Source organism: Nomascus leucogenys, chromosome 2 (assembly GCF_006542625.1).
Source record: "Nomascus leucogenys isolate Asia chromosome 2, Asia_NLE_v1, whole genome shotgun sequence".
In the NCBI taxonomy this organism is placed as follows: domain Eukaryota; kingdom Metazoa; phylum Chordata; class Mammalia; order Primates; family Hylobatidae; genus Nomascus; species Nomascus leucogenys.
Window position 1 is genome coordinate 136,381,973 of NC_044382.1, and position 17,241 is coordinate 136,399,213.

The 17,241-nt window shown below is 36.2% G+C and overlaps 1 protein-coding gene across 1 annotated transcript in view; it reads right to left on the minus strand.

Annotated features, from left to right (window-relative positions):
• Positions 1 to 17,241, minus strand: part of FBN2 (fibrillin 2) — a 282,139-nt gene that overhangs the window by 208,081 nt on the left and 56,817 nt on the right. The gene's annotated exons all lie outside the window — the stretch shown is intronic.

The window sequence follows — 17,241 nt, forward strand, 5'->3', positions numbered from 1 at the left end:
AGACATTGTAAATGGGTGGCCCAGGGCTGCGTCTGGGATACAGATGTGCCTTCTTGACCTGAATAATGCTTTTACAGAATTTAAATTAGTAGCCAACATTGTAAACTTGCAAAATTCCACATGAAATTTGTATTTCTGGCTTCTCTTGAAAAATTGGAAGTTCTGGTCATGCTAGACCTGCCATGTCACACGGCACTGGTGGGATGAAGTGTGTTTTCTCCAGGACACCACAGCCCCGGCCACCCCTAAGTCCCAGCTCGGTACATTCACTGATGTTCCCTTCCTGGGCCCTGAAGGCAGCAGCATTAATGACTCCTCTTTACTTAGCAGAGATTTTCTTTTCTGACTAGGTGAACAAGAGTTTAGAAAATTAAAATGAATCAATAAAGATATGCTTCTTCCATATCACACATATATTTGGGCAATCTAAACTGCCTATAAATATTCAGTTCTAACAATCTGATTTCTGTTTCTGTGTCAGTCAGTTTAGTTCTATGGGTAGCCTAGTTAGGAAGACCTCATTAATAAGGTACATAGTCATGAATTCTTTACAGGTAAGTTAATATTATATGATCGCTCCTCTGTAGCAGGTGACTGTACATTGTGCAGCTCTGTTATGGTGATAACAAAAGCCTTAGTAAATGTATGGCATGTGTGATACATAGGCAAATTCTTCTATGAATATTGAGTACAGTCCATTTAGATCCCGCCTCTCAAGGTTTCTATGGACCAGCAGCATCAGCATCACTTTGGGGCTGGGTAGAAATGCAGACTTAAGCCCCACCCTGACCCACTAACCCGGGTTCTGCATTTTTTAACAAGACAGGGCATTAATATGCACCTTGGAGTTTCAGAGGGGCTGATGTAGCCTGCAGGCAGTTTGAAAGTTAGTACTGGGTATTTCTACTCTATCCTGCTTTCTTTTATGATTTACTTTCAGTGAAATTTTTGGATGATCGGTAAAACAGAACTGAATCACGAACTAAATAATTTTTAATTTCAGCTTTGTTGTTGTTGCTGTTTTGAGACATACAAGAGATCAGAGAAAGGTCAGTTTTCCGAGGATTCACCAATTCAATTATTCTCATTTGCTATAAAATACAACAGAAATACATGAAAAAGTTGTGTGTTTTTCCTTACACACAGGGATTATGTCAATACAGTTTATTAATTCTTGGGAATACAAAATACCACTCAGGTTTCTTGATAAGGTCTAACATAAATGATATTATTCTACTCCAAGGGGAAAGCTACACAGATTTAATTCATAGTTTTATAAGAACAAAACTACCTGACATTTAAAGGAGGAAGAGTCAATAATGTTGGTATAATTTTTATGAAAAACTGTTTCTAGGAAAATCAAACTTGGATATAATTTAACATTCAAAATGCTAAGCTAGGAAGTCTTAGATATCATATAAATGCTGCAGTACAACAACAAAAACCTTGAAACCACATAAAACTTCGATTTGCTTTAAAGAATGAGGCTGTCTCCCATAGAAGCAAAGAACAGTTTAAAAATTCAATATAAAGAAACAAAATCAAGAATAGGTAATTTTTTGGCAAGCCATTTTAACATTGTTACTCTGCAGCTGAACTTCAACAAAAATAGCTCATTTTATGTTTTTTTATTTTATTTTATTTATTTATTTATTTTTTTTTTTTGAGACGGAGTCTCGCTTTGTCTCCCAGGCTGGAGTGCAGTGGCGCAATCTCGGCTCACTGCAAGCTCCGCCTCCCGGGTTCACTCCGTTCTCCTGCCTCAGCCTCTCCGAGTAGCTGGGACTACAGGCGCCAGCCACCACGCCCGGCTAATTTTTTTGTATTTTTAGTAGAGACGGGGTTTCACTGTGGTCTCGATCTCCTGACCTCGTGATCCGCCCGCCTCGGCCTCCCAAAGTGCTGGGATTACAAGCGTGAGCCACCGCGCCCGGCAAAATAGCTCATTTTAATCCCTTGCATAAGAACAACAGATGTGCTGGTTGCAAGTCTCATTTTTGAAAAAGATCTTTCAAGTATACGTGAAGATATGTCAACCTTATAAATAAACACACTTCCTATACTGCAAATTGTCAGGTTGCAAACTTTTAAAATCTATCCTATTGTCCTTCAGACATAAATATTTTGTCATTTTAAATAAATATTGAATTCCTAATTATAAGTTATATCAAGTTCTGAATACGTGGGGAAAAGTCATTTTTTTGAAAAAAACATATAAAAACACATATTGTTTTTAGGTTGATATGTGAATATCCATGTTCACGTTCTATGCACTTTTAGGATTCCCAGAATGAAATCTGCACAGTCTCCCTCATAACCAAATTCATAAATAAACCAACTTGTCAGTAGATTCATTCCTGCTTCTAACTACACCTTAAAATTGTGTCCTCTTAGTACCGTCTCTGTGGAGAAGGGAAATATCTGGACAAGGACAGCTGTTTGTCCTCTGCAAATGACCTTTCTTGTTGAAGTCACTAATTAAGGCAACCTTCCACTTGGTAAGAATAGAGTTGACCATTTCTTACTTGTTTTGCCTACATTTTACTCCTTACAAAATATGCTGAACCTATGTTTGTGTATGATGACAATTGGCTTTCTGGTTGGTAACTAAATACTTTAAAATTTAAACTTACAATCTTATCTACTAATTCAAAAATTACTATCATGTAAAATAAGAACAAATACTAGATATTGTAAAAGAATTTAAATTTCCTGATAGGGTTGAAACATCCTGTCCCAAACTCTACCTGCAGTTTAATTATGGACAAAAGAGTCCTTAAAATACCTTAATTAATTGTGATTGGCCATGCATTCTCTTCATAAAAGTTGCACTGTGGGAAAAACACTGATGTATACCATGCTAACCATTCATAGTCACAAGCATACTTGCAGTGTGTTAACTAAGTGTAAAAGGGGGAAATTACCTATCACTTAGTATGTTGGAACTAATGACCTATAAACAGTTATGTTACACATTATGACATGACCAAGAAAATTTTGTTAAAAATTAGGCTGTGAAACACAAAGATTGCTAGTTTGATTTTCTAATATCTAAGTGCAACATGGCATCTTAATTCGCTTATGCAATTTCCCTTTTTATTCACATTAAACAATTAGTGCAATTAGCAAGCTTATCAAAAACTTTGGCTGCTAATTGTTTTGTTTTCTCAATAACTATAGGAAGGTGTAATTTATGTACCATAATTCACCTGTTTTAAGTGTAAAATTCAACGGTTTTTAGTAAATTTATTGAATTATGCAACCATCGCCACAATCCAGTTTTAGAACATTTTCATCACCCAAAAAGAACTTGTGTCCGTTCCCCGTCCCAGCCTCAGTCAGCCACTAATCTAGTTTCTGTGACTATAAATTTGATTTATCTGAACAATTAATGTAAGTGAAATCATATAATGCGTGGTCTTTTTTTGTCTTGCTTCTTTCACCTAGCATAATGTTCATCAGGACCATACGGCAGCATGGATCAGTACTTCATTTCTTCTAATTGCTGAATAAATTTCCATTGCATGGCTATACCACATCTGTTAACCAGTCTGTGGCCATCTGGGTTGTTTTTACTTTTGGGATATTATAAATAATGCTGCAATGAACATTTGCATGAAAGTCTTTGTGTGGATATATGTTTTTATTTCTCTTGGTAGTTATTTAAGAGTGGAGCTACTTATTTGACAAATATACATTTAACTTTCTATGAAACTGCCAAATTATTTTCCAGAATAGCTGCACCATTTTATATTCTCCTCAGCAACGTATGAGGGTTCTAGTTCTTCCACATCTTTGTTAATATTTGCTGTTTTCTATAATTTTTATTATAACCTATGTTCACATTTTACATTAAATAAACACATTTGCTTGAGAATTTTGCTGTAATTTCACAAGTCCTTTTTACACAATTAGAGATGATAAATCATGCTAGAAAACCAAAGTTGAGCATTATTGTTTATAGAAAATACACGTTTAGAAAATTAAACATTCTTAAAATAAAATATAATACACTTGCTAAAATCCAAACCATACAGAAAAAATAAAATGCCCTTTTCATAACATGTTGAGATTTGTGATACTTTTTTCTAAATAAAATCACAATTAATCATCTCTTACATTTACCTTTTTGAATTACTTATATACAGTGTTCTGAACCTTGAGTGTTCTCTTAATTGTATAACTTGGAAATTAAGTCTATAACTGAGTTTACTGAGTGACTAGTATATACTAGATATTGTTCTGGGCTCTGGAGATATAACAGTGAGAGGAAAAAAGTGAATGAGAAAGAGAGGAGGAAGGAGACATACAGAAGAAAGTGAGGGAAGAGAGCACCAACGTCTTTGACCTTTTAGAGTTAATTTACAGTTTTGTTTTTTTTTTTTTTTTTTTTTTTTTTTTTTTTTTTTTTTTTTTTTTTTTTTTTTTTTTTTTTTTTTTTTTTTTTTTTTTTTTTTTTTTTTTTTTTTTTACAGTTTGTTGGGGGAAACAGAAAAGGCCAACGGGGCATAAAGTCCAAAGGCCCTATGAAGGGGTGGAAGCAAGGTGCACCTACGGTAGTGTGTGGCGCATGTAAGAGAGGAGCTTGGTGAAGGATGAGGCTGGAGAGGAGATCATGATCATCCTGGCTAACACGGTGAAACCCCGTCTCTACTAAAAATACAAAAAAATTAGCTGGGTGTGGTGATGGGCGCCTGTAGCCCCAGCTACTCGGGAGGCTGAGGCAGGAGAATGGTGTGAACCTGGGAAGCAGAGCTTGCAGTGAGCAGAGATCACGCCACTGTGCTCCAGCCTGGGCGACAGAGTAAGACTCCGTCTCAAAAAAAAAAAAAAAAAAAAAAAAAAAAAATCAAGGGAGAGACTTCTTTCTGGCACGGAATGACAAGCTTGTATTTGTAGTCTGAAAAGATCAACCTGGCTTATGCATAGAGAACAGACTGAAAGTGTTAAGAGTAGATGCTAGGAAATCTTTTAGAAATCTCATGATCAAGACACAAGATACAGTGGAACCAGAAATTGTACAGGTGAACAGAGCTTGGAATAAAAGTTCCTGAATTCAAAAAATAAACGGGTGAATGTGTTAATGTGGAAGATGAGGAAGCAAGACATAACAAAAGTAGGATCAGGATTTTAGTTCACTTACGAGGATGGCTGATGGTGTCATTTCCTGATATACTGGTAATGGAAGACAATCAACATGTTACACTGAGGTGCCTTTAGATACCCAACAGGAGACGTCCAGTGCATTACAGAATTTAGAATATATGGACTGAAGATGCACCCTAATGAGTCATGTGAGTTGGGTAGTTTTCAAAGCAATGGGTGTGGATAAAATCCCTTGGAGTGAGAGAATATAGTTAAAAGATTGAAACGAGTCTAGGATACAGCCTTGAGGAATTTCAGCATTTGGTGGTGGGCTGGAAGGGAATGGGTCTGCTGAGGAAACAGGAAATGGATAGCCAGAGAGATGGGAGAGCAACCGGAGATTGTACTCCCACAGGACAAAGGAAGCACATGCTGTAGAAAGGAGGCTCAACAGTACTGAATGCTGCTGAGTAGCCAAATAGCAGGAAGCTGGTTCCATGTATCTGCAGGTCATTGGTGATCTTAGCAAGACATCTTCTGGTGAAGTGACGGAAGTTGCAGCCACGTTGGAGAGAGTTAAGGAACTGGCCGGAGATGAAGAAATAAGACAGTGAGTACAACCAGACAACCTTTGGAGAAGTTTCCTCAAGGTAAAGACAAAAGAGTCTGGTAGGGGTTTGGGGTTAAGAAAGAAGGTTTTTATTGTGACTTTTTCCAGCAACTCTAGGCAGCTGAGCTCATTCAGAGATTAGGGTTCATCCAGGGTTTTGCTTTTGTCTGTCAGATGTGGGGGAAAAAAACAGAATGGCAAGGAAGCTCAGGGTAGAATGTTAGCATATTTTGAAATTATAGACCATGGAATCTATGCTGGACAAGACGGGAAGTAAGAAAAGGACTGCCAGATTAAGAAATGAAAGAAAGCAGTGAGATCAATGGACTAGATGTCCCTATGAGGCCCCACTTGAGATGGGAAACAGCCAGAGGGACAACAATACATCAGCTGCCCATGTGGCTATAATATCATTTATGTGACTGTCAGTGGAATGCGGTTACAGTGTACAACTGCATAGATTGTGCCCTGCATAACTTAGAAGCTTCCCACATACTTTAATGTAAATGTCATTCCCTGGAGTTGTGCAATGGAATGACAACGTTAGAGACCTTCTATGCTGTAACTGCAAATCAGATAACGCCATAAGGTATCATTATCACTTTGGTACAGAAAAGAATTATCTGATCTTGGAAAGTACATTTAAAAATGTAGGATTTACTATCAACTTGCACGGTCTTTCAACTTAGGCAAGAAGGTATTTATGTTCTCGGTAACTAATAAAGTGATCATCTTGTATGGGAGTTACAGACATACACATGTAAAATAAAGAATTGTGCAATATGTGTAACTTAATCTAAGGATCCTGGCTAGGTGACTAATTCCTTCGAGTAATGGAGTTTTTGACACAGCAATTCTGTCCTTATTATAAATGAAGTTCCATGTATTTCAATGATGAGGTTATAACTGAGAATCTAAAATCTCTAATCACAGATATAAACAAAGCAAGCAAAGAAGGCAGTACCCAAAATTATATGGGATAATAAAAACATTTCCTTCATTTCAGTAAGATTTGCCCTGGATGTCTGCAGCTCCAGACTTCATGCTGGGTCTAAATCTTTAGATTAAATAAACTCAAATAACTGATATAATTACCTTCCTTGAGGTTAAGCATCTTTCAATCTCAGAAATTTTAGAATTAAGTACAAAAATGTTTAAGAGAATCAAAACCATTAAATTAATATTTTTATTTTAAGAAATCTGTGCAAATATTATGTACCTGTAATGCCTGAAACCATTTGGCCTATTCCATGAAACTGGCCTTTAAAAATAAAAAAACTTTTTAATGCATGGGAGACTGCCTTTTAACCACAATTTTAAATTTTAACCACAATTTTAAATAAATTATTGAGTAACTTATTTAGAGTTATGATGATTGTCATTATGCTTATATACAGAATTGGATCATTTAAGTAAGCTTCAGGTCTTATGAAATTATAAGTTTATACATGTAGTATAATTATAAAAAATTTATACATGTAGTATAATTATAAAATTATAATTTATACATGTAGTTTTTAATTTATTAGCTTTTAGGAGTTGAATACTTTTTGAGATGCACAACTGAAGTACCTAAGAAAGTACTTAAAAAAAGATATCTGATGTATCTAATAAATAAAAGAGTTCAAAAGGCATGGAGTTGTTTCATAAAGTAGGTATGAAAATAGAACCAAATATTATTTAAAATCTCTTAAAGTGACTACTAAAATCTGTTAAGACTATAGGCACTTAAGAGATATTTATCTACCCATGTTCACAGCAGCACTACTTGCTATAACAAAAGATGGAATCAACTTAAGCATCCATTGAGATGAACAGATAACAAAATACGGTATATACATACCAAAAACTATTATTCAGCCTTAGAAAGGAAGAAAATTCTGACACGTTGCAACATGGATGAACTTTGTGCATATTGTGCTGAGTGAAATAAGCCAGTCACAAAAGGGGAAATACTGTGTGATTTCACTTACACAAGGTATCCAGAGTAGTCAAATTCATAAAGACAGAAAGTAGAATGGTGGTTGGCAGGGGTTTGGGGTGGGAGGAAAATGAGGGCTTACTGTTTGTTTAATGGGTAAGGAGATTTCTGTTTTACAAGATAAAAAGACTTCTGTGGATGGATGAGGGCAATGTGTGCACAACAATGTGAATGTACTTCATGCCCCTGAACTTAAAAATGATTAAGACAGGCCGAGCACGGTGGCTCACGCCTGTAATCCCAGCACTTTGGGAGGCCGAGGCGGGCAGATCACCTGAGGTCGGGAGTTTGAGACCAGCCTGAGAGAAACCCCATCTCTACTAAAAATACAAAATTAGCCAGGCGTGGTGGCACATGCCTGTAATACCAGCTACTTGGGAGGCTGAGACAGAAGAATCACTTGAACCCGGGAGGCAGAGGTTGCGGTGAGCCGAGATCGCGCCATTGCACTCCAGCCAGGGCAACAAGAGCAAAACCCCGTCTCACAAAAAAAAAAAAAAAAAAAAGATTAAGACATCAAATTTTATGCAATGTGTGTTTTACGACAATTTTAAAAATAAATATTTAAAAAGCTCTGGGAGTAAGTAGACTTTTGAAATTATATTTAAATAAAGCAAGCCTGAATATTTAACACAAAAATAAACTTTTGAGTATTTTTTGGATGCAGAGTCATCATGGAGGGCATGGAAACATTCACGTGTGACACTGACCACGCCCCTTGTGATGGATATTTATATTGTTTTCTATTGATTTCAAGTGCACACAGTGCTACATAGGCACTCTTGAACATATTTATTGACTACACTTTGGCAAGTTTTTCTGTAATCTAATTCCTGGCACTGGAACTGCTGGGTCAAATGTCCAGCTTGAAAAATACTGCAGAACTGCTCTCTAAATAGATGGCACCAATTTACACTGTCATCAGTAGTGCCCAAGGAAGTCTGTACCCTCACGCTCTCTCCAATGCAGAGTAGAGGCAAATAATTTAATTTTTATTCATTTAATGGGTAAAAACAATATCTTGTTGTTGAATTATGACAGCAACTCATTGTCCCCATTTCTTGAAAACTAGAAAAATTAACAATGTGCTACATATTACTTTGTAGTGGCCCTTTTAATATACTATATCTTTTTATCCTAAGTACTAAAAATATTTTTGCCATTTTTACAAATAAATTAAAAGTCACAGATTAAGTAATATATGGAGAATCACAAAGCTAAAGACAAGTGAAAGTGAGATTCAACTTTGAGATCCATTTCACTCCAAGTGCTTGTGTCCTTTTACCCCTATGCTACGTTCCTTCACCCCAACACATGGATTATCTACATTCTCAGCTTTTGGTAGCTTTGCCTTCACCGTGCTAATGAGTACTGTCACAACCCCACAGATGCCTCCTCCTGCCTCCTATGTATAATTTCCTAACTCCCAATTAGCATGCCCAGGTTTGCTTTTCTTCTGGTTTCTCCCAAAGATGAGTCTCCATCTAGCCATGTTACATCAGGGAGAAATTATCTCTGTGCATTGAGAGAAACATTAAAGACTTTCCTTTCTGCAAATAAATGAGTAATTACTTTAATCACCACAGTTGCTTTGCATTTTATTTCTAACCTAATACCATCATGTAATATTTCAGTGGAATGTGGGCTTGGCAAAGAAGGACTGCTTTCACCTTTCTCTGCAGTCTTTCAAAGCACAAGGCTACTGCTGACATCAAAGGGCACTTTAAGAATGAAGAGGCCATAACGATAATTAGATGCTGGTCAACGATGCAAACAAAATTGCTATCTTTGATGTCACGTTTCATAAGGGTGAAGGCCATCAAAGATGTGGTCCTCAAATTCACGGCCTATAACCCTAGAAGTCCACTCTCCCAAGAGCAAAACCAATTAACTTACTTTAAGGACAACAAAAATTGCTGAAGATTAAAAACTAGTAAGATTAGTTAAGCAGAAGTATATTGTCACTTTTGAAGAAGAAAGTTAAAGAGATGAAAATATTTTGACATGAGTTAATAAGGGGGCCAGAGATATAAATGATTAACAAAAAAGATGGATCATAAGCAAGTCAAATTTAAAAGTACCACATTTTATGGTATCTTAGAAAAATCTGTACTATGGTTAAGTAGGCCTGAATGTATTTCAGGGAAAAGTGACATGTACTCAGAAAACATTTATCCATTATCAATAAAGTCAGAAATAGAACCAATAGAAACTAGGTGCTTGAACAGATCTTATATATCTTTGGTCCAAAAATAATAAGGTCACAAGACTGGATTATGGTGGCTGCCATGAAAATGTTACACACACTTCGCTGACAGAGCCCATGGATTCCATGTACTATTTTCTTACTGAAATTTGTGCCCAAATCAATGCCTCCTGAGTGATGTAAGCAGCCAAATACATGCTACTGAGTCAATCAAACTTAGTAAATGACATCTTTCCGAAGAAACTAATGTGTAATGGGAAAACAAAAACCTCTCTCTATGATTCTGTCCTGACATGTAACTTCCAATACAACATGTAAGCAACTGTGCTGAGATTCTCCTGGTAAGCCAGCAAATGCTATGTGATTCATTACTGGGGTTGTCGTTACTTGAGAGTTCTAGGGAAATGGTGAAAAGCAAATTAGAAAACCATTAGACCTTAGGACATTCTAAGAGGACACAGGTAGCATCTATCAATAAATACATTTGAAATGCACAGGGGAAGCCCTTTCCCAGTTATTTGCTGCATGAGGAACAGTGATGATCAAGTGACCCTGCTGGCACTGATGGCCCAGGGGTGGTGGTGGTAGTGGTCTGTAAGGAAGTGAACCATTCCTGGCTCCTGGAATTAGAACCTTATACCATACCTGTCTCTTATACATTAGCACCAGGAGAGGCGCAAGAGCAAAGACATCCCCGGGTCTCATCTCAACAGAAAGGTCCCAGTACTGTGTTACCTGCTTTGCAAAATAAAAATGACCTTATTTTATACAGCCTGAAAATGTGCTATTGTCAGGGAAACCCATATAAACTTACTAGTATTGGTAGTGAGAAAATTCAACGTCACAGACAAAAATTAAAAGACTAAAGTCTCTCTTTGGTTCAGGAGAGTGAATCCTTTCAATATTTAGACTCAACAGAAGTGCAAAAAAAGGGATGGTCACTGCTTTAAGCTAAATTAGTTGTCTGGAAGTCAGTGAGAATAAACAGGTCACAACATAGAGCCTAGAAACTGGAATGTAAGTAATATGAATTCCAAACTAAGATTTAAAAAACAAGTACAGAAGTAATAAAGATGTAATTGGAAAAAATATGCTAAGTTTAAATGAAAAATAACTTCACACTTTCAGGTTAGAATGGCTCATGGCATCCTAGACAGAAATAATGATAATAAAAAGGACATACTCAATGAAAAAACTTCATGAGATCTCTGAATTTCTGAACTCTGAAAATAAAAGAAAAAGAGAAAAATCCTTCCATTTCCAGAAAGAAGTCTACCTACAAAGGAGATTAAATAGGCTAGCATTTGTTTTCTCCTGTGTATCCTGAGAGTTAAAGTACAGTGAAATAGCATTCACAGGCTATACTTCTGAGAAAGGATTCTTAAAACAAAAGAGCCATGTGATAAGATAAAACTTAATAGCAGCCTGAAATGATAACAACAGGAACTGAGAGATAGGAAAAGTATCTGCCATATGAAGACCCGTTAGTAAATTATTCCTACAATCTCAATTTGGGACCAGGATGAGTGAATAAGTAAAATGTCCTGGGGTGACATTTTGTACAATTTAGACATTATACAAAAGTTGTGACAGAGGTACATGTGTTTCAAAATAATGGTGAAAGATAAGAAGGCAACCACTAGTTCAATGAAGGACACAGAATTTCTTAATTAAAGAAGGGTGGTGAAAGTAGATAACTGAAGTATAATTGATTAAACCAAAATGATAATAAAAATGAAAAAAGAAAAACCACAAAATATAATGCTTTATATACTTAAAATGATGGGAATAAAATAAAATATACTGAAATCACAATAAATGTGAATAAGCTTAGCTTTTAATCAAACAATGAAGTCATCAATAGATCTGACTAAAATAACAAAACTCGGCCCTATCCTGTCTATATTAAAACCATCAAAATAAAATGAGTGGAAAATAAACAGAAGTGCAAAGAAAAACCAAAGAAAATACAAAAGAAAGTGGAAGTAGCAATAATCAATATCAGAATGGAATTCCAAAGGTAATTCCAAAAGCATTAAACTGAGTCAAAAAAACAGTATTATAAGGATTAAAATCAAAATCCATTAAGAGGATATAAGATTTATCTAACTAAAAAATATAGTGAAATAAAAAGAGCAAAAACTTTTAGAAATACAAGTCAAATCTGACAGAGCAAGTAGACAAAAAAAAATAAATAATCAAAAAGCGTGTCTTAATAGACAGGTTTACAATTTTGTACCATATAAACAGAGAATGTATATTCTACTTCTGTTTTCATGGAACCTTCAGCTTCACAGGGGATCAAGACCTTAGTCACAGCACACCATTATTACAATGAGATTCAAAAGATCCCTGAGGTTTCTACAGAATATTTTGTCTTCCACAGTGTGAAAGTGGGAAACTTTACACGGTCTATGCATAGAAAGCTTTTAACTAACGTGATTGATGACTTATCACCAGAAAAGAACACCCTGTGGTCTCTTTTTAAAAAGCATCAATAACAGCTTTTTAACTACAGAATCTGTGGCATGAAATTGACAATTTTAGCAGTTATAAAATCTCACACTAATGTGGGTTTTTTAAAATAATGTATAGCTGTGTGATCCAAAACAGTAGCCACTAGCCACATGTGGTTTCTGAATTTAAACTTAAATTTAAATTCCATAAAGTAAACATTCAGTTTCCCAGTCACACTAGCCACATGTCAAGTGCTCAAGGGCCACATGTGGTTAGTGGCTACTGTCCTGGACGGCACAAAGAGCATTTCCATCATCCCAGAAAGTTCTTTCAATGCATATTGGAGTAGTTGTCTCCCAATGCCACAGAGAAATGGGGACTATCACAGCATTTGGTGTAGAGGCAATGATTCTTTAAGGAGTTATGTTTGAAACTGGGTGGATTCTGATAGAAACTGCAATAAAATTCAAAGGTATTCTGGAATTCCAAGTTGGCTAGCACCATAAAACACTTAAAGATAAAAGTTTTAGAGACAAGAATCTGCTATAATGACTTCTTTTATTATTATTATTTGTTTTATATATATATATATATATTTAATACAACTACACAACCATGAAGTTTGTGTAGTACTCTATATCCATCATTTTACTTAATCTGTACAATAACTGTATTTGGTCAGCATGAATAGCTTTCCTCCACAAATGATGACAGTAGGCTTAGACAGGTTAAATAAAATTGTTCAAAGTCACATTGATGATGCATAACAGACCCAGAGTCTGAAGTACAAGTGTATCTGACACCAAAATCCATGCTCTTAACCATCTCACTCTGCCATCTCCCAGTGTCACTGATCATCATGGTGCGAGGGGGATGGAGAGAGTTTATCCATGTTTGATCAACAGTTCTTGCACTGAATTAAATGCTCTTTTCTGTACTCATTTATCCCTTCCCTTGTTTTAAGACTGTAACCCTTTTATTCAGTTGATAAATTAGCCTGGTTTATTCAATGCTTCACTGGCCACTTTGATATAACCTCTAAATAGAACCATGACATCTCAGATTGCTGAATGTTTTCCTGGATTCAGACTTTTCACTTGTTGTGTGCAAGTACTTTTCAGCTATGGAAATTCTCTTTCAGTAGGGTACTCCATGGCATTACCGCCCAAGACACTTCAAATCTTATTGGCATTTAACTTCTCTTCTCTGAGTGGATGAACTATGAATAAGTATTCCTGCAATGCTGAGGGAAGTTGCAGTGGTGCTGTTGGACTTAAGACAATACTGGCCAAGTGTCTAAGAAGCCAGACACACACTACCTACGGAAGGTAAACTCTAATTGTTCAAAAAAGTTCCAATATAATCTGCAGTGCTGGGTATGCATTGGGCTTTGCTGTCAGCTTTTTAAAAGTCATCCAGCTCACCCTAGATGAGGCATGTATAAAAGCATTTTCAGAAATGTAAACTATTAGTTAAGTTTTTCTTTTAGTAACCTTTAGATGTGAACCATCTTAGAAACTGTTTGATCTGATTATGTGATTAACAGATGAGGAAATCCAGAAAGTTTCAGCAACTGGCCCCAAGTCAAAACGAGTTGACATAACTGCTTAGGGTTCTTGACTAATTCTCCTGTAGCACACAACATAAAATGGTAATTAAATGCCTACAACTGATGAATCTGATATGTCAAGGTCTTTTCAGGACAAAATGCACCTGCTGAGTTTAGATCCAGAAATATGGTCTAACTCAGTATTTCCCAAAATGCGGTCAATGGACTATCAGTTCTACAGAACACCAGAAAAACTATGCCAAAACAGGATTCTGTGGTCAAATACATTAGAAGTTGAAAAAAGACAGAACTGGGTGAAACTACATGACTTTCAGGGGCCCTTAATGTACTCTTGTGCATTCTTAACTGCCAAGAGGAGGCTATAGTAGGCAGCCTTCAAAATTTATTTGCTCATAAAATAGTTTTATTCGATAGCATTCCTGAAGACAAGTGTGGGATGCAACACACTTTGGCAAACACTTATCTAACTTTATCAGTATATGGGGTCCCTTGTCATTATCCTCAAACACGGCTGCCTGAAATAGATTTAATAAAACAATATATTTTGTGTAACTGGCTTTCCTCCAGATGACATCACTACTACCATAAGTACCTTGGAGAACTTTAGAATCTTGTGACATGACCGTAGCACTCAAACTTTCTTAGCAGTTGCCAAACTATTGCTTAAATGGATAACAGTATTGAAACTGTTTGTACGCCATTACAGTCCCAAAGCTCCTTTGTGTTTTTGCATTGTTCTTCTTTATACCAAAGGTCAAATAGAACCTAAAATCTCACGTCTTGTAAGTGGTGATAAAAAGCACGTGGTCTTATATTCCTGCGTAGGCCTTTGTCAGCAATGCAGGGTAGAGGAAATAGTGACACATGTGTATGCATATACATATGTATATACACATATATGTATGTATATAGTAATATTATATCACTACTCTAAATACATTACATATTTTTACTTTTCTAATCATCATGACACTATGAAATAAGTACTATCCTTATGCCCACTTTAGAGACGAGGAAACTTAGGCACAGTTAGATAAGGTAACTTGCCTAAGACTACAAATCTAATAAATGGCTGAACCAGGTGAAAAGACATGATAAAGATTCACATAGATTTCCTCTTAAAAGCTACTAATGGTCTAGCCCTGGTGGCTCATGTCTGTAATCCCGGTGCTTTGGGATGCCGCAACAGGAGGATAGCCTCAGGCAAGGAGTTCAAAGTCAACCTGGGCAACACAGCAAGACTCCATCTCTACAAAACATTAAAAAATTCACTGGGCATGGTAGAATGTACCTGTCGTCCCAATTACTTAGGAGGCTGAAGTGAGAGGATTGCTTGAGCTGAGAAGTTCAAGGCTGCAGTGAGCTATGTTCATGCCACGGCATTCTAGCCTGGGCAACAGAACAAGACCTTGTCTCTCTCTCTCTCTCTCTCTCTCTCTATATATATATATATATTATAAATATATTTATATATACTATGTGTATATATATATATTCTCTATATAATATATATATATTCTCTCTATATATAATATATATAATCTCTATATACAGATATATTATACATAGTATACATACAGAGAATATATATATTATATATTTTATATATATAATAATGAGGTGAAGCATCTATGTTTACTCCACATGGTATTAAAACTTTCAAGCAGTTTATCTTCTGTCTAGGAATCTAAACAGATAAGGTGCCATATTTTGTGTCTCTGCCATTATAGACACATGCACTTAGCATAGTGACTAAGAGCACAGGGCTGCAGTCAGACAGTTCTAGATTCACAACCAGAATTCTAGCTTCACCAGCTACATGCCTATGGTCCTGAATAGGCTAAGTCAGTTTCCTCATTTGTAATATGGATATAACAGGGGAGCTTTACTTATAGTGTATGATGTAGATGTGTGAATATCATGAGATAAAACTCTCAGGTAATGAGCACAATGACTGGCTTTTACAAAAATACAAAAATTAGCTGGGCATGAGGGCGGGTGCATGTAATTCCAGCTACTCGGGAGGCTGAGGTGGGAGAATGGCTTGAACCCGGGAGGCAGAGGTTGCACTGAGCCAAGATTGCGCCATTGCAGTCAGCCAAGATTGTCGCCAGCCTGGGCGACAGAGCGAGACTCCTTCTCAAATAAATAAATAAATAAATAAATAAATAAATCCTCAGCACCTGTTAGCTGTGATTATTGTGGCCATTAATAAACTAACATTTCGGAGAACTCTCTGGTTTTCCAAAACACTTTCCTATGCGTTATTTCATTATGTCATGACAGTGATATTGCAAGACTAAAGATGAGAGAGGCAGAAAAGTCTACATAAACCTCACTGTGGCTTTGATCCTCATAATTACATATGGATAAAACTTTCTTGGATATGAAAGCTGCAAGAAACCACTTAAATGGATAGCAGGATCCTTCCAAGAAATAATATACTTCTTCACGGAGTTATTTTCTCTATTATTCAAGCTCCCTATTTCCGAAAGATCTGTTTGGAATCAAAGCCAGGTTTCACAGCCTGAAAATTAATACTGTGCAGCCAGAAATAAATTATTTAGCAAAGAGAAATACCAGACCCACATAATTTTTACTCAGGGAAAAAAAAAATCCCTTTTTACCTCGCCAGGAAGTACAATGGACAAATACAAAAGCATAGCGTTTATCCAGTTCTGTGGTCTGTAAAGGACCCCTTTTGATTTATGACTATTAGCCTTTATTCCAGCAGTACTGCTCTGACCTGGCAACAAAAGCGCTGTCATCAATTTCTGATCAGCCGTGATATTATCTATTTTTCAGATTATCTACCTGCAGCCTCTAACTTTTTGCCAGGAGACTATGCCTCATGCACTGAGAGCAGGCCCAGGTAGGAAGGGATTATGGCACAGAGTGCAAGTTTGTCAGTATGTGAGCTGATGGGAGAGGCTCTGAATGCCTAATGATAAACATCAAAAGAAACCCCAGTTGAGCGTCCACATGTTTCCAAACTTCGCTAACATTCCAGATACAGAAAAACATCCTGATGCTCAACTAAATTTTTAAATTTCCAACCAGATGTTTGCTAGGTTGAGTATGTTTCTCTGTTTAAACAGCCTCCAAAAATTAGAGAAATATAATTCTTATTATTTGTATTATCTATTTATATCTTCTGTCCCTAATTATTTACAAAAAAATACTAGAAAATTTTTACTGGAAAAAAAAAAACACCTTACTTGAGTTTCTATAAATCTCACACATTTCACATTTATCATTTTTGATATAGAAGAGTTGTACCTTCCGTGTTTCTACTCAGTAAGCAGATTCTTCCCATTCTTAGGTAATTACAG